Raw genomic sequence first — 23,711 nt, forward strand, 5'->3', positions numbered from 1 at the left:
CTAGGTGACTGAGGAGAGTCAGCTCTTTTCAAAGACTGCAGTTGTAGAACTTACTCAGAACCTCCCAACCCATGGCAAACTTCTGCATGAATTGAATGTGAAGAAAAACTGTGTCTCCGTAGGTAGATAGATTTGCCTGTTTCCTATCATGGGAAAAAAATGTGTATCCAGATTCATTTCACTTTCTACTTCTCTTGACAGAAGTCATAGTGCTCAATGCCTTAACCCAGCAGAGGATTTCAATCTGCTCAAGTCAGGTGTCTGAAAAGCATCTATTCCTTCTGCTTTCTTCAGATGGCATATGTTCTAGTTGATCACCAAACACATGTTCATCAGTTAGTAGTTACAATTACATAATTATGGATAGTGAAGTTCAAGTGTAAATATCTTTCCACCATAAATAGAATGTTCCTGAAGACAAGTCCATCTTTTGTGTGGGCATGGCCTCTAGTTACTGCAATTTATCAGGGTTTGTTAACTACTTCCTTTCATTTGCATCATATTGTTTTTTCCTGATGACTTTTTGTTTGTTTGTTTGAGCATGCACGTATACTCTAATATCTCCTATATTTAAAACAAACAAGCAATCAAAACTTTTTACCAGCTCATCTTCTCCTCTAAAGTCTGTGTTTTCTTCCTGTGTCTTTATGGAAGCATTTCCTTCTCAGTCTGCTCCAGCAGGGCTTCTCCCTCACTGCCCTACTCAGACTGCTTGTTAAGGGCCTGGCCACCCTTCTACTATGAATTCCCAGGGTCACATTTTTCCTCTTTGCTGTTCAACACCTCATCAGCACACGACAGTTGATAATGCCCTCTTTGTTGAAACACTTTCTTGACTTGACTTCTATCAAACCACATTTTGTTGAATTTCCTTCTGTTTCTTTTTTAATCTTTCATAGTGCTAGGGATGGAAACAAGGGCCTTTTCTCAAATTCTTATTTTTAGAGTGAGTTTTATTGAGGTAGAATTCATATACCTAAACTCATCCTCTTTTGGTATCCAGTTTGGTGGTTTTGACAGACACTAACATGTGTAACCTTTGCCAAAACTCAGATTATAGAATACTTCCACCATCTCCAAGGTTTCCCTCATGCTTTTTTGGAAGTCAACTCACCTCCTTCAGGCCCTGCCAACCACTGACTTGCTGTTTCTCCCTATGGTTCTACCTTTTCCAGAATTTTTTTTTTTTATCAACAGATTACATCAGAAGCTGTAGCGTCTTGTGTTTCCATTATTTTTTTCTTTCAGCATAATGCTTTGGAGATTCAGCCATGTTGTCATAACTCTTGGTAGTTCATCACTATTTATTACTGAAAAAAGAAAAGTCCATTGTACACTGCATTTTTCTGCATTTTTATCTTTTATGATTCATGTCCTTTTGCATTCCATTAAGAAAACTTTGCCTGACCCAGGATCATAAGGATTTTCTTAAGCACGTTTTTACAGACGTTTTACAATTTGTGTGTGATCTACTTCAAACGAATTTCTGTATTCAGTGTGAGGTAAGAATTGAGACCTCCCCTTCTTTTTCCTCTCTCCCTCCCTCTGTCCCTTTGTTCCTCTCTCCCTCCCTCTGTCCCTTCCCTCCCTCCTCTTCTTCTTTCTCTTTCTGTACCTTCATATTTCTCTTTCTCATTCTCTCCCTTCTTTCTTTCCTTCTTTCTCTTCTTTCTTCTTTCCTTGGTCTCTCTTCCTTCTTCCTCTTCTGCTGCTCTGCAGATGCCTACTGTCCTCCTTTATGTGGGATGTGTGAACTCATCAAGCTTCCCTGTCCTCTGTCACTAATTGCTTCCCTTCTACCTTTCTTAGAGTTTTTTTCTTTTCCTTGAAGGAAACTGTATTTGAGAGGTAACATCGACTTATGTTCTGGATGTCTCAGGGGGTTATTTTCATATTTGAAAAACTCGATGTTGACCTCATACCCACTGTTTTCTTTTTGGTAGAACTTATTTATTTGTTCTGTAGACCTATGTTATTAATTCTATTGCCAATTGTTGCAAATTTAATGATTTTGCACATAAAATGGTACCTTATAGGTTTCATTTTAATTAAAATTTCAGTGAAATTTCATTTTATGTATTCATTGCTAGTTTTTAGAAATGCACTTGATGTGTTCACATTAATATGAATTCTTGCAACACGGCTACACTATTTTTTCTAGTAGCTTTTTGAGTACATTCTCTGTTCTGATTTAATGATCAAGCAGTTTAAAAGTACATACATTGTTATTATGTCTTCTGTTCATATTTTGAAGACTTTTCTTTTTCTTTTTTTGTTTCACTCTATTTCTCTGGAGTAGAACCTGAATTAAAATGTTGAATAGAAAGGGTGACAGTGGACTTGCCTCTGTTGTTCCCAGTCTTAGGAGGAAAACATTCACCGTTTTCTATGTTATCAACTTTAGGCCCTTTACAGATTTCCTTTGTCAAGAAAGGATCTTTTCTTCTATTTTTACACTACAGGATCAAAAATAATAATAATAAGTGAAGGTTGACTTTTGAAAAGATTTTTTTTCTGTAAGTGTTGTGATAATAATATAATTTTCCCTTTGAGTCTGTTGAATTTGAATAATTACATTTATTGATTTCCAAAAGTTGAACCCATATGCATACCTAGGATAAACTTTAGTTGCTCATTATAATTTATATATATTGCTAGAATAAAATTGTTAATATTTTGCTCAGAATTTTTGCATCTATGTTCATCAGTAATATTGTCTTACATTTTCTTTTTTTTTTTGGTAATGTCTGTCTGATTTGGGAAATATCTGGGATATGTTTTTGTTACCAATTTCCAATATAATTTTATTGTGACCATAACCTAAACTTTGTATACTTTTAATCTTTGTAAAAATTAATATTTTATATGGTCTGTCTTGGTGACTGTTTTCATGTACAACAGAAAATAACACATATTCTGTTGTTATAGCGTAAAAGGTCTATTAATACCTTTGAGATTACATTGGTTGATTTCGTTGTTGTCGTTATTCATCTTTTTAATATCAATTTTCTCTATAATTGTTTCATGGTTGTCTGAGAAAGAGAATCAAAATCTACAATTATAACTGAGGTTTTGGTCTATTTCTTCTTTCATTTCTATTAGATTCTCTATCATGTACTTTTAGGGTCTTTGTTAGGGGAATACATACGTAAGATTATTTTGTATTCTTTTAACTCAATGCATCCATTTCATCCTTCCTAAAACATATTCTTGATCTAGAATTCTCTTTTGGGTTAAACATGGTCCTTACCCATTTAGTTCCTTAAATCAGAAACTCTGCAGTAAATCTCTATCCCTTAACACTACAGCTAATCACCCAATCTTATTAATTTATGTTCTAATATAGTCTTTATTCTCCCCTCATTTCATGCACAGTTAGAGCAGAGGTAAATTAGAGCAATTAGATGAATAAAAGTATGGGCACTGGAATGAGCCAAAGCAAATATAATAGTTTTAACTCTTCAACCTTGGGCAATTACTCAGCCTCTTTACATCTTAGCAAGCTCAAATATCAGATTGGAGTTGATAACAGTACCAACTATATAAGGTTATCATAAGTGTTAAATTAGGTGAAGTATCTGAAAACTGTAGCACAGACACAAATACATACTAAGTGTTAATGAATGTTTGTTATTATTATTCTTCTTATTATTATAAATACATCTATACCTGTGTCTTTCAGATTTGCATGGTTTGATGGCTGTTATCATTTCCATTTTTAAGTGAGGAAATTGAAAGTTCATGAGATATTAAAATAACTTTCAATTTATTACACAAATAGCAAGTTCAAACTGAATACTATCCATTTCAAAACTCTAGGTTCAGCTGTTGTAAAGTTAAGATTTAATTCATAAGAAAATAAGTGGCTATATTTTAGGGGTCAAAGGAAGGTACAATCAATTATAGGACTTTCATATGAGATGTGTTCTTTAGGTGGAACATAGCTTTTCCTGATACTGAATTGTATAAGAAATTTTTCATGGTGGACTTTGGGAATTACTAAGTTTTTCCGTAGACAAAGTTCTTAATATCATCTTTTCAGAAAGAATACTAATGAATTTATATGACTATTGATACTTTATAAATAGAAAGTGAAAACATTTAAAAACAAACCTGTTAACTTAAATCTGCAAATGAGTGGAGTGATTTTTTTTAGTCCTAACCACCAAAGCAACAAAAGATGTTTAGTAATTGTGTGATTTAATAGTCCAACAGAATCAAAGACAATGAAAGCTTTCTACAGTATGAGCAGCTCAACTACTTTTGCTCCCATAGAAGTATTTTCTCAGTTTGTCTTCCTTGTTGCTGACATTCAATTTCCCTTTCCTTTCTGCTCTTCTCAGTTGTATCCTGTCTTACAGGAGAGTCATTTACTCATAATTAGCTGAAGTTATGGACTTGCTTAGAAGGGGAAAAATGTATTTCCTTTGGAGGATGAACATAGTCAGCTATGAGTCTCTTCAATGTTGAATCCTTAGCCCCACTCAACCTATTCTTATTTCTTTTAGTGGTCATAGATCTAGTGCAGATACATTTTCTTATTTTGGGATTTTCCATTCATCAATGTATTTATCTTGCTAGCCTAGAAATCACCTCTATTTCTCTCCTATTATATTCTATAAAATGCACTATTTGATTTGCTTTAACTGAATTCCAATTAATTGATCTAAATTTTAGTCTTCCATTTGCTTTCCATTTTATTAAGCCAGGATTTAGGATTTCTTGAAAAGGAGGTAGCTTACATAGCTTTCAAATAAATTTTCCTAAATTGCAACTCTCTTTGCCTTTGATAGAATTCAGACTAAACTGACTAAAACAATTTATTGCTTTTACACTGGCAAAATGCAATCATAAGGCCAAAAGGAAGAAATCCTATACATACAGCAAAGGGCATCATGATACTTCAAGAAAGCAATTTAGGAAGTATAGTTACAAGTTGTGAGGCACTAAAATGATGTAAATTTATAAATTCATAATATGGAAAAGCACTTCAACACTCTTCAATCTACTTATGGAATTTCTCCATAGTAAGATGATGCTTCTGGATTTTAAAAAAAATAAATAAAGCTAGCTAGCTAATCTGGCTCATAAAATTGGCTTAGACTAGACCAGATTTTTTTTTCCAACAAGTGTTTTCACAAGGGCTCGTTGGCTTCTGATAAGGTCTTGCTGTGAAACTGTTCCGTGAACCATTCTGTTGAGCCAGATTACAAGTGGAATCTATTTTCTGTGAGCATCATGGCTATGAGACCTCCTCAAGCTAATCTTCCAGTTAAATGCTCCAAATTACTACTTAATTGCTGTAGCTTGATGCAACTGGCTTATGCATCTTCCAGATACCAAATCAGAAGGAAATCGTGCAGATAACTGCAAATTATCCAGTGGATTCTGAGCCATTCATATAGCTGATCAAATATTAGGCCTTTTCAGAACTTCCCCCCATGCACCTGAATTGAGGAAACTCAAGTCCACAGCATAACATAATATTTTCTCCTTAAGCAGCATATATAGTGATTAATAAATCTAAATTATGAAGTTAATATTTTAATTGCTAATATACCTAGATGCTTCTGAAAAATTTGGTTTTAATCAATTTATTTTGCATAACATAATGTATTTCACCAAGGGAACACACCTGTGTCATCAATTATAAAAGACATATGCATGCATATCGAAGTAGAGACAATTGGTGTGGATCACTGGTAGCCAAATAATTATGGAGTCTTGAAAGGACTCCTACCATAACAATAATATCTTTATTCTAATCATTTAGGGCATATTAAAAAAATGTCTTTAAGTGCTGTAGCCAGAGTTGGAAATGAATTCAAAACTGCCTTATTAAATAACAATATAACTATATAGCTTTAATGAAATAAAAAAATAAAGACTTTTGAATTACAATAGACCAGTCATGCAGAATAATTCATGCACAATACTGGATTCCAATTGGGGACTGATGTAATACTGATGTTAATGAAGTGCCAAGAAGAAAGTGAGTAATAGGGTGAAATTCCTTTGTAGACATTTCCAGAGAGGGATTTTTTTTTTTTTTGTAATAGAACTTTCTTAGAAATTTCAATTGGTACAATTTCTTCTGGGTGGCAGGGTTTGATTAAAAAGAGAGAGAAGAAAAGATGAAGAGAAATAAGGGTAAGTAAGGGGGGAAACTTATTATTATTCTTTGTGAAATAAAAATTTGCTCATTTAGTATAAAATGAAACTGATTAAATGAAAAATAAACCCACCTTGTACAATTTTCAAGCTGAACAAAATGCAAACAATGGAAAACAGTAGAGAGTAAGGATATTTTGTAAATTTGTCAAGTGTTAATGATCTTGTGTTCTTTTGATATGTTCCTAAAAAAATACAACACCTAATGCAATGATTTTGATACATCATAAAACTGAAATCATAAGTAAAATAAAAATGAATTTTATCACTACAGTTAAGGATATTATTTTCCAAAAGGATTATAATGACAAGAAAACATTATCTCAAGGGATTGAACTAATCCAGTGGAAGTAGTTGTTCTAATTTTATGACCATTTTATTTTAGAAAATTGTCTGTAAGATTATACATGGGAGTCCTTACTTATTCTGGAAAGAACACTGAATTATTTGAAAAGGTTGTCTTCTTCTTCCCATTGTACACTGTTTCCCAATTTGCTAACTATGGAACAAAGAACAGAAAAAAGTCCCAAAGCAGAGGCTGGAAGGTTTAGTATGGCCTAGTTTTTAGTTATTTCAGAAAATATTAAGCTTACTACTAAAATCTTCTGGCTGCTGAAGGAGTTGAGAGAGGAACAGGAGTTACCTCTCACCTTCTTATCCCAGGTCTAAGTCTAATCAGAAACACCATTCTTCTGTCATTAGTTTGGGATGTGGCTCTCAGTGCCTGACTGAGGATATTATGTTAATAACTCATTTCAAGAATATAAAAGGATATGACATTGAAAATTAATCTTTCAAAAATAAAAATGTTGCTTCTGTTTCTATGAAGTTTTGTCAGGGCTCACCCCTCTCAGGCATCCCCTTACATCTGCCCATATTAGCATGTATAAATTATCACTTTACTAATGAGGCCGTTCTCCTGGGAAATCTTCAGCAGCTCCACCCTGCCTACTGAATAAGTTTAGACACATTACTTTGGCAAACCATGTCCTCCGAAATCTGCTCCTTTGCCTCAACTAGCCACTAATTTTCTACCTTGAAATGCCACTCTGACCACACTTTTTTTTTCTGTTTTAAATATTTTTATTGAAATGACAATGAAGTAAAAAACTTCTTTATTCCTCCTTATGTAAAACAAAACAAAATAAAAACTTTTCTGTTACTTATCTTACTCATGCAGCTCTACATAGACTTCTCATCTTCTGTGGAGATTCTACTTGGTTCTACAGGTTTAGAACAAATGTCATTCTTCCTTAAAGTCCTTTCTAATTTCCACTTGAGAAACAACAACTTTCTCCTCTGAAATCCTACAATAATACTTGCACCCTTCAAACTGTAGCAATCAGTATGATGTATTCACCTCTAAACTTGGAATAATCGTGCATGGACCTGAATTATCATACTGAACTGAAGCATTTGGTCAGAGTAGGGAAGAAAATGGACACAGGTCAGGCAGCCTGTGCTTAGATTTAGATATCAGTTTTTCTGATATCCAAAAAATGAAAGAGTTCATGTGTCTAAATAGAATAGTATTTTTCATGTAGTTCTGGCTATACAAGTATTTACTACTTTGTCATTTTATACATTTCCTAGCCATTATTGTTGAGTTTCCAGAGGCAAGGCAATAAGTTATTTATTCTTGTGTATAAACAATATTGTCTCAAATAATATTTGCTGCCTAAATGTATGAATCCTAAATGGTAAAAGAATTTTGGGGGTTTGAATTTTCCATGAAGTCTCATTTTCTAAGAAGCTAAAATAGCTGAAATTATTTGATTGGTTTATGCTTATTTAGTCATCCATCAAATATTTACTGAGAACTTGTCATATGCAAAATGTAGGGGTAGAATGAGTGGGTGGAAAATTTCACACCTTTTATTCTTAAAATCTTCAAACTTGGTTGATACTGAATAAAGCCATGAAAGCAGAAGGTATAGGATTATATAAAGAATGCCTAATTTTGACCCACAATTGCCTAAATTTCAGTCTTGTTTTTGTAATATCTAAGTTATGATTTGGAATATAATCCAGTGCCTTCTCCCAAATTAAAAAATTAATAACCCTCATAATATTGTGTCATAATTTGTAATGTACCTAAAAGGACATAATATGCTTAAGAAGCCCAGTCTTTTTTTTTTTTTTGGCACCCAATAGCTACTCAACAAACTCTAGTTTTCTTCTTCAAATAGGTATTAAGAGATTAAAAAAATACCAATTAGACAGATGTTAAGATGTTAAGGCAAGTTAACAAGGACATATGTGAAAAAATTTTTCCTAAGTGTTTATGTTTTCATTCAATCAGGAAATAATGATTGTTTTCTATGAAGTGCAAGATACTACTGCAGGGGCTATGGAGAAACAGAGAGAATAGGATATAGCTCCTACCTCTAAATGGTTCATAACACAATGGTGAGTTGAGACACAGGTAGAGGTAATCATGGAAAACACTGTATATGTGGATGTAGGGCAATTCAAGTAGCATGCTTTCAGGTTCCTGAGGCTTGAGAGCACAATTCTGCTTTCAAGATTTTTGGAAAGCTATGGAACATGGTGCAAGCTGAGCTTACTCAGAATTTTGACTGGTCAGACTGAGAGTTGAATGTTTCCATCAGAAAACAAACAAACAAATAAAAGAAACACCACACATGAGAAAGCATATCACATGTTCAGAGAAAAATGAAAAAACATTACTGAAATAAAGGGTACATTTAGGAAACTTGTATGAGACAAATCTAGAATGGAAGTTAGGATTAGTTTATATATATATATATATCAGGGAGTGGAGGTAGGCAAGAGAATCACATGAATTTAACAGAGGAAAGGGAGCCACTAAAGATAGTTGAGGAGGCAAGTAACAGGTGGCATAATCAGAGCTACACTTTCAGAAAGTTTAAACAGAAGGACTAGAGTTTAAAATAGGAATCTCTGGTGATGCTACATGACCAGAGGTGATTTGGACAAATTCTGAATTAGGATGAGGGTTTTGGAATTAAGAAGAAGATCAACTGGAGATGACTGGCAACTATCCATGTTGTGTGAAGGACCAATGTCTACAAAAAATAAATCAGAACAATGGAACTGGAAGTTTATGAGCACCTACTTATTGGGCATGGATAATACTGGGCGCTAATATATGGATCTTTAATCTTAACCGTATTGTCTAGATCAAGATAGATTATATTGTCAGGTGACTAGGTAACTATCCCAGAGTTTATACAGTTTATTAGTAGAGGAACTAGAATTTGATGGTTCCTTTCATCAAAACTACTAGATCACAGTGAAAGGGCTATCAATCACTACTTCTAACATGAAAACGACAGTATGCCTATTGAGGTTTTGTTTATAATTGAATAGATGTTGAAATACTAACAAAAATTTAGTCTAGTTATTTAAATAATAAAGCTAAAATTCAATACTTGCTACATTGAAATGAGTGTTTTTATTTCAAAATAAAACATACTTCCACCATGAGCCATAAGAACTAACATCAATAAGTAAACAAATATGCATAAATGCATAACGGAAGACAGAATGATAGAGAAGATACCAATATATTTTTGGAGGATGGACAGCTGATGGAGATGTCAGACTGATGAGACAGGTCAAGAGAACACCCAGCCTACATGGAGGATCTATATCCGTGGAGTGAGATTGTATTCTCTACAAAATCCTTGGAACTTGGTCTTGAACTCAGAAATGATAATTCTAATAGAATGTAAAAAAATATGGTGGGACTTAAAACTGTATTTTTTGGAAATTGAAAGCAGAAACAGCTTTCTTTTACATACTTTTTAAATTATGTACCTAACTAAATTATCAGTAGTAGTACTAAGGTAAACTTTTTCATACTGTCAATATTCATAAATTTTGCCTCCCACAAATCTTTTCTTAAGGGGTTATTTAAAGGTATTCCTCAGTAAAATGAAGGGGGAAACAGAGAAAGCCATTGGATTTAGGAAACAGTAACTAAGAAGAGCTGTAGGTTAAAACCTTGTTTCTATAAAGACTGGAGTAAAACTATGCAATCTGCAGTCATAATTATTTAAGAAAGTTGGAGAACTCTCTTAGGGAGAGATGTACAAGGATGTCAGTATTGTTATTGAGATGGAGAGAACCTTTTTAAAAAATTGTCATGATAATGATAAAAAGTGTTCAGTAGTATTAAGTACAGAATAATAAAAAAGAAGGGCAACAATATGACTAATATATATGAAGAAAAATGATTATTGAAGATAGCTAGGTCTTTGGGGTAGAGGAGACTAAGAAGAGAGCCTAGGTAGTTAGATAAGGAGAAGAAACAAGAAGCAAAGTTGAGCTTGTGTATACAACAATAATGCAAGTACTTTGAAATTACTATGGAATACATTTGCCCAAAAAGAAATATTTTATTAAAGTGTGTGCTTGCTAAGTTTTATAAATTATTAAGTAATCAATGAATAATTGTGTCTTCTTTTCTTGCACTTGTACTGATGTAAGTAGAACAGGTATTTTAATAGTTAAAAGGGTGAAAACTTTATGAGAAAAAGGCTGTATGTCTTGTCCCACTATTTCTATCATTCTTTAGGATATATCAATATGTAGTATTTGAATAAAGGGGTTGACTTAGACAAACAAAAATCCCTATACAAATCTTAGCCCACACTCAGAAGTTGCAAAATTCAGTAGGCTGACTAATTTGTTCTAAATAAGAGTTTAGTTAGTGCAATCTAATGTACATATTAAAACTAATTCATTTATGTCCTTTCCCTGGTAATCTCCAAGATATAATTGTATGGGAAACAAAATTTCTTCCCTACCCACTTAGGGTCTCCAGTTGTGCCTAACAATTAAACTGATATGAGATGTAATGAAGATTCAAAGAAGCAGTTAGGACAAAAAGATTATATAAATTATATAAAAAGATTATATAAATAAAGAATAATAAACTGTGGAAGCATGATGAAACAAAGGAATTTAGGCTAAAGCAGGTAATTGTGGAATAGCAACTGGGAAAAGAAGGTTGGCTTAGCAAGGTTGGTACATATTTCTCTTGGCCTCAGCTCTTCATCTCTGATGATATGAATCATGGATTACATTTAAATATAACTTTACTTGTATCCGTGTGGAACTGAGAACTCAATCCAGAGGAAATAACTTTCCTGTGGGAATTTCAGCTTCTGCTTTCAGAACAAAGGAAGGTCAGAGTGTTCTTGCATCTACTGTTTTTCAAGAGCCTTTAACTCAACATAATCAATATGCCAAAGAGGCATTTATCAGAATAGCGTGTCTTGAATGTTGGCACAATCGCCCTGGTAGGTTTAGTAAAATTAACCAGATCCAGACAGGTAAACATACCCACCTCCACCATTTCCATAGCAATAGTTACTAGTAGTTTTTTCCTTATACCATATCTAATGAGGAGTTCCTTCAAATTAGAGATACTCTATGGTAGATTCTCTTCTATCAGGAAAACTACTTGATGATTTACCAAACTTAATTGTTTATTTGTGATTGCTACTATGCAACTGTGCAAATGTAAAATGGTCTTTTACTGTTTGGCATCGTAAGCTCTTCCATACTGCAAGAAATCAAAGATTGAGAGTGCGTCTAGAATTATCAAACCTTTATTTCTACAAAATATATTTCCAAAAGGATCAAAGATGCTACATTACTTCTTATGTTCTTACTTCTAAGCATCCATTTATTTGGGGGGACACTTGTTTTGTAAAGAACACCCAGGGAACTCAACATGGTGGTTCGTGCTTGTAATCCAAGTGACTTGGGAGGCTTGAACAGGAAGATTGCAAGCTCAAGTCCTGCTTGGACAATTAAGCAAAGCTCTGTCTCAAAAAAAAAAAAAATGGGATGCATGTAACTTAGTGGTGGAGGGTCCCTGGGTTCAATCCCTAGTAACACACACACACACACACACACACACACACACACACACACACACACACACTACCAAGGGAATGTTCTAGGGAACATGAATGATTTGTATTCAAGTATGTGAAAGACTTGAAGGAAATATTCACTATTTAATTTGTAGGTGTGACTTACGTCCTATGGACTGAAGTGGTTTTGTTGCTGTAGATTTTGTATTTGGGGTGGGTGGCAGAGAATGGAAAGTGGTATGGATAGAAAGAAGAGAGATTTTGATATGTTTTGTTCTGAGTTAGTGAGTATTTGTGAACACTGATGGAATTTGGCTGTCTTCTTCACTTTTAGCATTGCCATCTCTCTACCCAGGCCAAAAGAAACTTAGACAACCCATTCATCATCTTTTGGTCTAGTATGTACATTACACATAAGGGACCAATATACCAAGGAGCAGGGATTTTGCATATTAGTGAAAACAATATCTTTAAAGTCTAAGAGGGAATTTTACTCAAATCATGGGATTATTATGCATTAGAACAGTAGTTATGTGATGCAATGCTTCCAATGATATTTCTCAATGATCCCAACCTCGGACTCTCCCTGTGTTTGTGTAACACTCCTCCTTGAAAGTGGCCAGGAATTAGTGACTTGATCTAAATGAATAGAAGATGACAAAAGTAATAGGATATCACTTCCATAATTGTGTTACAGAAGCCCATGACACATCTTTCTGGCCTCTCTCTAGTGCTTTCTTGGATTGCATTCTTTAATAAAGCAAAATATCATTTATAAAGACCCAAGTAGCATGGAGCTCCTGGTAGCCCCTGGACAACAGCCAGTGAAGAACAGAGGCCTCAGTTCAACAGCTCCTGAGCACTGAATCCTGTCAGTGACCATGTGGGTAAAGTTTGCAAGTTGATCCTTCATTTGAGCTTTCAGATGAAACATGTTTACAACCAATACCTTCATTGCAGTTATGAGAAAGACCCTGAGAAAGAGGACCCATATAAATCATGCCCCAATTCCTGTCTGTCAGAAACAGACCTGACTCAGACATAGGCTACAACTGAGCAGCTTTGGCCCTAAACAAAGAAAAGTCAACTCACCAGGGCCCAACCAGTGGCACTGGAAAAAGGCACCATGGGAAGCCTAGGGACAGTCCCCAGGATCACAACACAGCAACACCATATCAGAGAGAAGCTGCCTGATTGTCCCGTAACATACAGACCCAGCAGGAAATTGCAAGAGGCTGCGCAGCAGAAAGGGGCTGATACCAGCTTTAATTGGTGTCCAGCCTGAACCATGATTGTAACTGGAAAACGACTGAGCACTGTTTGGATACTTAGGATCTTACACCAGACTTACTAAGCAGAGGGAATCAACTCCACCAGGCACAACCTGGGATGGTAGAAACTAGAGTCCAGGTAAACCACCAGAGACCTTTGCTACAGCACCTCAGAGAGCAGAGGCAGCAGGCAGAATACTACTGCACCAGAAGACTCCTCTGGAAAACCCACAACCAGTGTTTCAGTTCACACAGACACCTAACAGGATCTTCACTGCCTTGAAAGGAATTTAGCAGAGGACAACAGGTACACCAGAGACCCACAGCAAACACAGAAACAATGAGGTAATAAATGTGCTTTATTTTAAGGTGCTAATTTTGGGAGAAACATGTTACAAGGCAACAGATAACTAATACAGTGTATATTTAATTCATATCCTGAAATTCCCAAAACATTAGTCTCCTTCTCTAGTATCATATTTAAATAGAGTACAAACTTATAGGTTTTCTCTCCTTTGGATTCCGGGCCCCTTAATATATTACCTTTTGCTGATTCCTTCTGGAAATGTCTCCATTCATTCTCTTCAAATCTTTAACTTCCTCTTTAAGTATATGCTTGCCAAAGATTCTTATTGGATTTTTTTTTTTCCAAATTCAGAAAGGAACTCCAAGCTGGCATCAATTAGGATAGTCTTGTGAATATAATTATTATATGTATATTACATTACATCTGAGCATAGGTGTGGAACAGAGTGAAAAATACACTACAGACATCACAAAAGAATTTGGTAAAAAATATCAAAGATATTAGTGTGTGTGTGTGTGTGTGTGTGTGTGCACGTGCGTGCATGTGCACGTGCGCTTGAATGCATGGTATTTTGTTGACTTATTTATTTATTTATTTTCTTGAATATCCATATTTGAATTGTGGAAAGGAAAGGATGGGGTTACAGAAAGGATACTTGCATCATTTAGAATGGGCTTGAGACCAACAGATCAAGTTTCATTTTCAAAGAAAAAAATTGAAAAGTAAAGATTGATCAGTTTTTAAAATTCTTTCATCCCTTAATTTTCTAAGACTTCACTTTGTTTTTGTATATAATAATTATTTTTTTAAAAGGTCACTTAGAAAACAAACATCTTTCTCCAGAATGTCACTGTAATGTAAGGCAGCTCCATGATTTTCTTCTCTACTAAGTAAAGCCATCTGCAGGACTATTGGGCCCTTTCCAATCTCAGCCTTAACAGTCTTCATGATGTGGACTTTTCCTCCAGCAACTCGGAGAACACTCTGTACCAGAAATGTTGTATCCACTTGGGAAGCATCCTTCTGACTATGTTCTTTTAAGTGGGGACAAGTTTGGTCTACTCAGTATTCATCCCACATGCACTTGGAGTCTGAAAATCACCCATGTGTTTAGAGGAGGAGAGTTGTGTTTCTTCCCTCACAGCACAATCTCATTGTTTCTTGCAAGAGGTGTTCAGGTTATAAGTTCAGCAAAATTTCATGTGTCTGATCTATTTTCAAAGTCCTTTACATATTCATCTCATGTTTAAAAAGAGGGATTTTAATGTGTAACTTGCAGCTTTGGACATAGTTAAGTATAATTGTTTTTTAAAAAAGCATTGCTTTTGAAATTTGCAGTACAAAATTTAAAAGCACCATAAATCTCTGTAGATCGGTACAAGTATACAAGTGACAAACCCAGAATGAAAATCAGAGAATGTGGTTATCTCTTTTTCTCCCTACAGGACATTTCGACCTTCGTTGGTCTCATAGCCAACAGGAACCTGGTTATTAAACATAAAATAGACATAATATCACTTAGAATAATGCTTATTCCATAATAGGATACATATGAAAATCTGATTTCTACAGGAAGGTGTCCATGTTTAATCGGTGACAATTATGGAAGAACAGTTCTTGACAAACAACCAAATATGGTCATAGCGTTAAATCTTTGCTGTCCAACCTCAATAAACATGCTTTAGCACTCAATTGGCACCTCATTAACAAATAATTAAAGCCTCAAAGAATATAAATTTACATTTAGTTGCATTAAGTAACTTGGTGCTTTTAATATTTTGCTCTTACTACCCTTCTACATAGAAATTTTACTACAATTATTCCTCTTGCCAAGTAAAATGTCAGGATGCTAAGAGTTATTAGAGCATTCTAATTGAAATTTAAAAACTAATTAGAATGTGTGTTCCTATTTAGGAGCTGCTGAACTAAAAACTCAGAAGTAAAAATAAATCACTATATTTACACTGTAACTGTCATATATTCTTAAAATTAAATCCAAACGTGAGACTTTTGATTTACAACATCACCAAAAATATATACCAAAGCACTTTAAACTTCTTCAAAAAGTTGTGAAGATATTTTCAAAACTAAATAGAAATAAAATCTGCTTTTCCTGGGATAAACTAACAAGTAAAATAGCAAGTAGTAGAATTTTAACAACATTATATGGAAAATATGGCGACACTGGCCAATATCAGCAGTTTCATTCACAGAAATTGCATGGGATTAAACTTTTGCAAAGAAAAACTTGGCAGGAAAAGTTGTCAAACTCTTTCCAGAAATCAACTGACAAAGAAAACACTCACATGCACACACATGCACATACACACACATGCATTCGTGTGCACACATAGTGTCAAGAAAATTCTGGTGTCCCCAAATCTTAATTACGAAGACACATGAGCCAAAAGACACTATGTGAGATTCTGAGACTATCTGAGCATATGTTAAAAATATTTTTTAAAAAACCACCCACAACAATAATGCTTATATTTTTAATATAGTTATCCTCTAAGGGCTGTGTATGTTTAAGATGCTCGACATTTGAATATCATAGGAAAAAAATCCACAAATATAAGAGATCACTGCATTCTTTTTATACATAATTTCTAAAGTCACTTAGTAAAGGACTGAGCCTCTTCTTTCAAGCCATGGCTATTCTCCATCTACTGAAAAAGCCACAGGATGTACTCGTCATTTTCTCTGCCCAAGTTGTGTGAAGTATTCATCCAACCCAGTTAAGAAGTATTTATTTATTGCATGTGTTCTGTGTTTCAGGGACTATTCAGTGCATCAAATTCACAGAATTCCCTGACTTTCTGGAGGTTATTTTCTAGTTGAGATTTGGTGGTGGTGGTAGTAGTGGTGGGGGAGGTAAGAGCAGTATCTGAAAAACTAAATTACAGTTTACATTAATCCTCAATTTTCCAAACTGGCTTTTCAGGTAGTTAGCCATTCACCAAGCAAGTGCCAGACATTGTAGCTATAGTGGGGGAGCTCTCTAAGTGGAGGGATTGACAATAAAATAAAAATGGATATAAGCCATAAAAGAGGTGATATTTTTACTCCCCAAATGGTACAATCCCAGAGATTTTTGCTTAAGATATGTGAAGGGCAGGAATCAGCCTGTCCAGGGCTGGTGAGGGAAACCTGGAGATACAGCCACCTAGGGTATCCTGTTCTCCTACAGTGTTGTAGCAAAGTGTTTGCTTCCTGCCTGGAGTGTGAGCAGATCTAGGCACAGAAGCTGAAAGGGTCCACAAGATGTCCCAGGAGTGAGGAAAGTAAATTATCTCTAGCCAGAGAACGTAAAGTCAGAGTTCCTAGGGATAGGAGGGTGCTGAAGAACCCAGACAATGATCAAGACTCACAGCAGTCAGAAGTAGCCCTGCAACTTTCATATCAGAACTGGTTTGCAATGTCCCCCATACTCCCACCCTACCTAGCAGGAGTGATAGAGAGGAGAAAGGAGGGAAAGCATTTCTATGTGAGAGAAAAGAGAGGACTACATTCACTGGAACACTAACTTTCCATCTGGAAGAAGCCCAAACTCTGAGCAGAGAAGGATAGGTGTATATGTTTAGGCTTCAAGGTTAAATCAAGTTCAAAGTTTGATCTGTACCAAGCACTAACCATTTTAATTAATAACCAAAGTAACTTTATTTAAACATTTTGAATGTGTCTTGTCTTTTTCATTATCCTGAATATGTATCCACTCAGAGCACAGATGGATTTTCTGACTCTCTTCTCGATACAAAAGTAACAGTCAGATTATCTCGGTACAGAAGTTTCTCATGGAAAGTAACAGCAATTGCATTTGGCCAAATGATGCCCCAGTGGCTTGAAATGGTGACTGTGCCTTCCCAAATACCCAATATCTACTCTGGAAGCATCTGGTTGGTGATGGCTATGTATGCATGTGATTAGGAAGTAAACTGCTGACACATTAACTCTGTTTTCATGATCAATACTGATCACTTCAGCAAATCGGATCATATGTTAAACAGTACCGAGTTTAAAGACCATGTGAACCATAGTATAGCACTGAGTTTCAGTCATTTTTCTTGCAGAGACGTAGCCAAAATCTATAGAGCTCAAAATAGGTCAGGATGTATTTTCAGATAACAGATCTTACCTACAAACATTTTAATAAGCATCTTAATTTTCTATATACTTGGTATTTACATAAGTCAAAGGGACAGAGCAAAACAGAACAAATAGTATGATCTTTTTAAAGCTGTGCTCTTGATGGTGAGACATCTGTAAGAACACCCTATTAGCTGTTGTATAGAACTCCATAAGATGAATGTGGAAATACCACTTAGAGAGAACTGCTAGGAAACTTCACTCACAGATTCCTGCATCCTCTGGCACAGTGCTGCACAACTTTGAGCTGACCTTGAAATTTATGGTCTGGCACAAATAGTCATTAAACTGGGAACAGCTTGTGCAATGGATTGATAGCAAATGGTACCCAGTAATGTGCTAGCAGTCGGAAGAAATAAAAATATCCAATTTAGTTTTAATTCTGGAGTAGAGAATGGACTGTGATTTTGAGAAGTTGTCACAAAGTTGAATACCAGTTCTCAGGGAAAAGGACAATGTTTGTGATCTTCTAGGTGTATTTAAACTGGAGACTAGAAGCATTCTGTTTTGATTGACCTGTGAACAGCTGGTAGGCATGAAAGCAGTATACTGACCTTCATCAGGTATGCTGTCATAAATTTATAAATCGATCCCTTTTCTTAAACTCTGTGGAGCAAAAGGAAGCAAATTATGCCTATCTTTTATCTACTGAAACACCACACCCTCTTAGTGGAAGCATATCTGAGCTTTGAAGCAGTTTATACCCTTATTACACAAAGAATCATAAAATTTAAGTTGGACCCAAGCTGGCACAAGTTAATATTTATCTCTTGAAGTCCTTAAAAATGTCTATACTATTAAACAGTTTTGCATGTGATTAATATGGATTTTTCCATAATATCTCATAATGCATATGAAAATCTGGCATATTCCTCAGCTTTGTATTACTGTAATGATATACTTTGAGGCTATTCACTTGTAAAGAGAGCAGGTTCATTCAGCTCATCCTTCTGGAAGTTCTAGTCCAAGATGGAGTGGCCCCATTGCTTTGGGCATCTGGTGAGGGCCCTGGATGAGGATGGTGAAAAAGTACATGTCAGAGCAAACTGCTGATGTCATGAGCCAGGAAGAAGAGAGACAGGTCCAGTGGGGTCCCACAGTTGCTTTTGAGGATAATCTTTAATGACTTAAGGAACTTCCACTAGGTCCCACCTCTGACAGATTCTATCACCTCCCAATGATACCACTCTGGGAACCAGAACCTTTAATATGCAGATCTTTGGGAGACACTCATCCAAACCACGGTATTTGGTAAATAAATGGTCTATGCCACAAACAATAATGGAACCTTAACTTTGTCTATGGGACATGAACAATACTAACATACTAAAATGAAAATGTAAGTGGATTATTAACCACCTCTGAGAAGGATCTGTAAGCAATACCTGCCTCACCTTAATCTTGGCAGAGGGAAAGTCCTGGTTTATTATTGACATGAGTACAGCCATTTATTGTTAGCATGTTGTACACAATTTGGGGGCAGGACAGCTATATTTGATGGAGGGTTCTGCAATGAATATTGGTTGGGATCAAGCAGATTTCCTTCTTCTGACATTTTTGATGAAGCTATTGAATGCCAAAACTAGGCGATAGTTTGGGACAGGCAGAGTTATGAGTGGGAAGATCGCAGTAAAGTCAATGGCGGAAATCTAGAGTGGAAATCCATGAATTGAGGCCACACAGGTCTTTAGAGTCAGGTTAGTCTAGAAATTCCTTCTACTTCCAACTTCCTTGTGGCTCAGCTCTTATCCATGAGTTTTTAAAAGACATTTCAAAAAATCTTGGAGGAATTAGTAGCAGAGAACATTCAACACAAAAGTAAGAGAAGAATATCAAAGGAAAAATACTTTGATTTTTATCTTTTTCACTGTTTTATGGAATGGCAGTTCTCTATAAAGGAACATAAGACTTGATCTGATTCAACATTTCCAAAACTTAGGACCATTAGTCTGTCTTCCCAAGAATCAGTCTACAAATTATAAGACAGATTTCCAGAACTCACCTTCTTAAACTAAACACCTCTTGGGTGTTTCCTAGTACTATCTTTTTAGAGATATCAAACACTTTTAAAGTCACTCACCAGCCATATTTCTGTCAGGTATCCCATTTTGCAGATAAGAAGACCGAGGCATAGTGTTTTCAAATGTCCAGCCCTAACTGCACAATTAATATGTGGAAGAACCTGAAAGAAACTAGTTTCTCCTTGTATCAAGTTATTTTTGCAACTGACTAATTTTTTGTTCTTACAAGTGCTTAGTATTCTCATTAGCAGAATAGGACTTGCTAATTTTTAAGGACTGTATTATACCATCATTACACTTTTGTTCTATTACTCTACCTTTTATCAAAAGAGAAAATAAATATAAAGTGTCAAGAGTTACACACTCTCAAAGAAATGCCTGTAATAAATTACCATTTCCCTCAGTTAAGTTTGTTTATGATGCCAGGAAAACATAGAGAAGGTTCTAGAAAAAATCATCAATAATGTATGTGCCATATATTTATTTAGAGTTTTGATTTATAAAGAAATTATAACTTTCAGTTTTTTGAAAAGAATGTTACCGACTGGATTTAAAACTACTATAAATCAATGCTATTTTACAATTGGACTGAATATAAAGTGGAGCTATTTTTTAAGACATAGTAACACATAATGGGTATATCCTTTAAATAAGTACTTAGTAATTTTTCTTTCAAGATATTTCTGTAACTACCTTACTCCAAAGATACTTTGACTTTTTTGAAGAGTTAGTCATCATAGTTGTTTGGCTTATATGCTCTTTTAAAAAAATCAATCTTTTGGTATGTTGAATAAATTTTGTTCTGCCAACTGGATTTAAATGATTCAATAGATGCAACCTGGTCTCTAATTTCCAGGTAACTTTGCTATAAGCTTATTGAAGTATATGAAAGAATGAAAATATAAATATAATTTTAAAAGTTTAAGATTGGGAAAGGAAGAAGCTAGTGTATTGATGGGTCTGTTGAAAGCCTCTGTTGTTTAGCTCATCAAAGAATTTTTGCATATTCTTTTGAAAGAATTGAAAGTAAAGCAACTGGAGACAAAAATAAGTGCAACAAAACAGAAACATATTAAAATGAGTATTCACTTTTTCTAGGAAAGGAAAATTAGTAGTCTTACCCCATATTTTCCAAAGACTGTGTACTTGTTCACACTTTCTCATGAACGTGGGATGTCAATGAGAACGTTTAAGTGTTCTTTCCATCCCTCATGTCTCTTTCTCCTCGATGGCAAAGGAATCTGATTGGCCAGTGCTTGGTATTTATTGGACAGTTTTTACAGTGGGTAAGTCATTATATCAAAGCAAAATGAAGGTGTGATACTCCTTGGTTGCACAGAACCGTTCTTATTAGAGTAACTCTTATCTGAAATGTTGTGATACAAAATGAAGTAACTGAAGCTTTCTAAAGTGGAGTCTGGAGGTAAGGGGGACAACTGCACTCCCATTTCCTGAAGGTCAAACCACAGAATGTTCCAACAGACGTGAACAAGCATCTGAAGTCAGCATCCGCTTCAACACTTCTCCACTGGGAGTGGCCTCATCAACCTATTGGAACAGGTTTTGCAGTTGAGAATATCTGCCCATCCAATGAAAAACCTTTGAAAACAACTATTGTTGGAAATTCCCTATAAAAACCTCTTCTGCTTGCCTTCATGTCCATATATATGTATTATTATATATATTATTAACATATACATGTTAATAATGTTCACTATAGCAAGTATCAAGCTTTTGTATATGTGCACATACATGACCAATGTCTGACACTTGCCCATGAGGACAGAAAGGTAACCAGGTTCAGAAAAGTACAAACTAGGTAATGTTCTGGGCAATCTTCTAAAAGTTTTACAAGATGTATTAAAAATAAATGCCTTACAAAAATAAAATCAATTAATCCTCCCAAAATCCAATGAGGTTAATATGATTAGTATTTATATTTCACAGATAAAGGAACTGAATCAGGATGACTCTTTGAAGGCTTGAGTGTTAAAGGGCTACAAACTGGGTTTAAGAGAATTTATTATCAAATTTGATGGAACTCTATGAATACATTGAGAAAATCAGCATTATTCCTGGACTGCATCCCATCCCCTGGTTCCAGTTCTGGGTCATAGATCTAGGGGGGCTCTGAAGGTGTTCTAAGCAGTGTCCCAGCTTCCAGCCCCTCCTTGGTTTGGAAAGTCCAGGCAGGTCATCTGGGGACGAATGCAGTCCCTCATTACCCCAGAGATGTGTGTACTGTTTTTGGTATATTTGCTGCCTGTCAACATTCTTAGATCCTATCTACCCAATCTCGCAGCTGCAGAAGACCTATACCAAACATTCCTCTTCTTGCATAATAATACAGAGTTTCTGCTGAAAAAATAGCAGAATCCTGCCCTGCCAAGTTTAACTATTTAAGTAGCTCCATTGGTAATTCTGGCATTTAAATAAAGTACATTTCAATCATAGTTGGATTGAATTAGCTTCTTTATGGTATGCCCAGTGCCATTCAATCCACCAAGTATGCCTTTGAAATTACTCCCTGTGGCCTATCTTACTTGTTAAAATCATGAGGGAAGATCACATTTATTGACTTCTTATCCTAACACTGAGTACATTCCTTATTTTAATGTCAAATCACCATTAAAGCTTTCAGACCAAGACAAATGAAATAATTATATATTAATGCACACAAGTAGGCAAGAGCTTCATAAAATGAAACAAGAAGAGGAAATACTGGTTAGGCTTAAGGTATTCAGTTTTGTTTCAAACTGAGTGCAGTAGTTTGAATTAAAAACCGTGGTTGTGCCATCTGATAGAGAAAGAACTGATCTATATGATCTATTAAGGTTTTACCTGGTCTATAGTATAATCACTGTGGCATTGTGAAGGAATTATATGCTTATTTTTATTGATGCATATTTTATTTAATGGCTGTATGTTTTCTCAGCTAGTTCCAGAAATTTTTCCCAGTTACTTATAAATGTAGGTGAACTGTCAGTCACAAATTTTTTCATGTCACAATTAATAGATACTTTTAAACAGGGATAAAATGCTCACATGGTTAAATACATACATTTATCATATTTTTAAAAAATTCTTAACTTAGATGTTAAGAAACACACACACACATAGAACCTACAGCTCAGTCTATTTAAGGCTAAAATATTTATAATTCTAAAGTCACTAACATTTTGCTTAATGGGCCTTTGTAATTAGATGTGAAAGCAAATAAATGGAAGCACAACTAATTTAGGATCAACCTGAATGGCATAAGAAAGGGCATATGGCCTTCAGCTTGCTTGGACATAATAGAAGCCATTTTGCAGACAGAGGTTAGCTGGTAAAATATGATCGGTGGGATTTATAAAGAGGAGTCAGTGATACATGGAGTGGGTATTTGTAACTAGAAGATAACCAAATAATTTTTAACTTAAAACAAAAGTAACTGGGACGTTATAAAATAGTTTGGCAGCTCCCCCAAACTCAAACAGAGTTACTGTATGACCCAGTGATTCTGCTCCTAGCTTCTGGGTATCTACTCAAGAGAATTGAAAGTAAGCGTTCAATAGTGTTAGTATACATGGAGAGAGGTTTCAAGGAAAATGACAGAATATTAAGCACTAGGAATTTGCATCCCTGCAAAGACAACAACTGTAAAAACTGAATCTCTGTATATCTCTATTTTGAAATTCCAAAGTCTATTGAGGGCTTGAAATTTTTAGGGAAAGACTTGGATGGTGTATTACATTTAGTTTCAGTGAATTTCAGCAATTAGTACAATAACAGCTCTATATCTCCTATGGCAGACAGCTTTGCTCATGTTTCTTATAAACCTGTACACAGTTTTGGGACCACTGTGAGCAAAAGGACTCTTGTCATTCAAATATTCTGTGCTTGTATTATTTACTGATGCTTGTGATCATGTGGGTACAAA

Source organism: Ictidomys tridecemlineatus, chromosome 7, assembly GCF_052094955.1.
Source record: "Ictidomys tridecemlineatus isolate mIctTri1 chromosome 7, mIctTri1.hap1, whole genome shotgun sequence".
NCBI lineage: Eukaryota > Metazoa > Chordata > Mammalia > Rodentia > Sciuridae > Ictidomys > Ictidomys tridecemlineatus.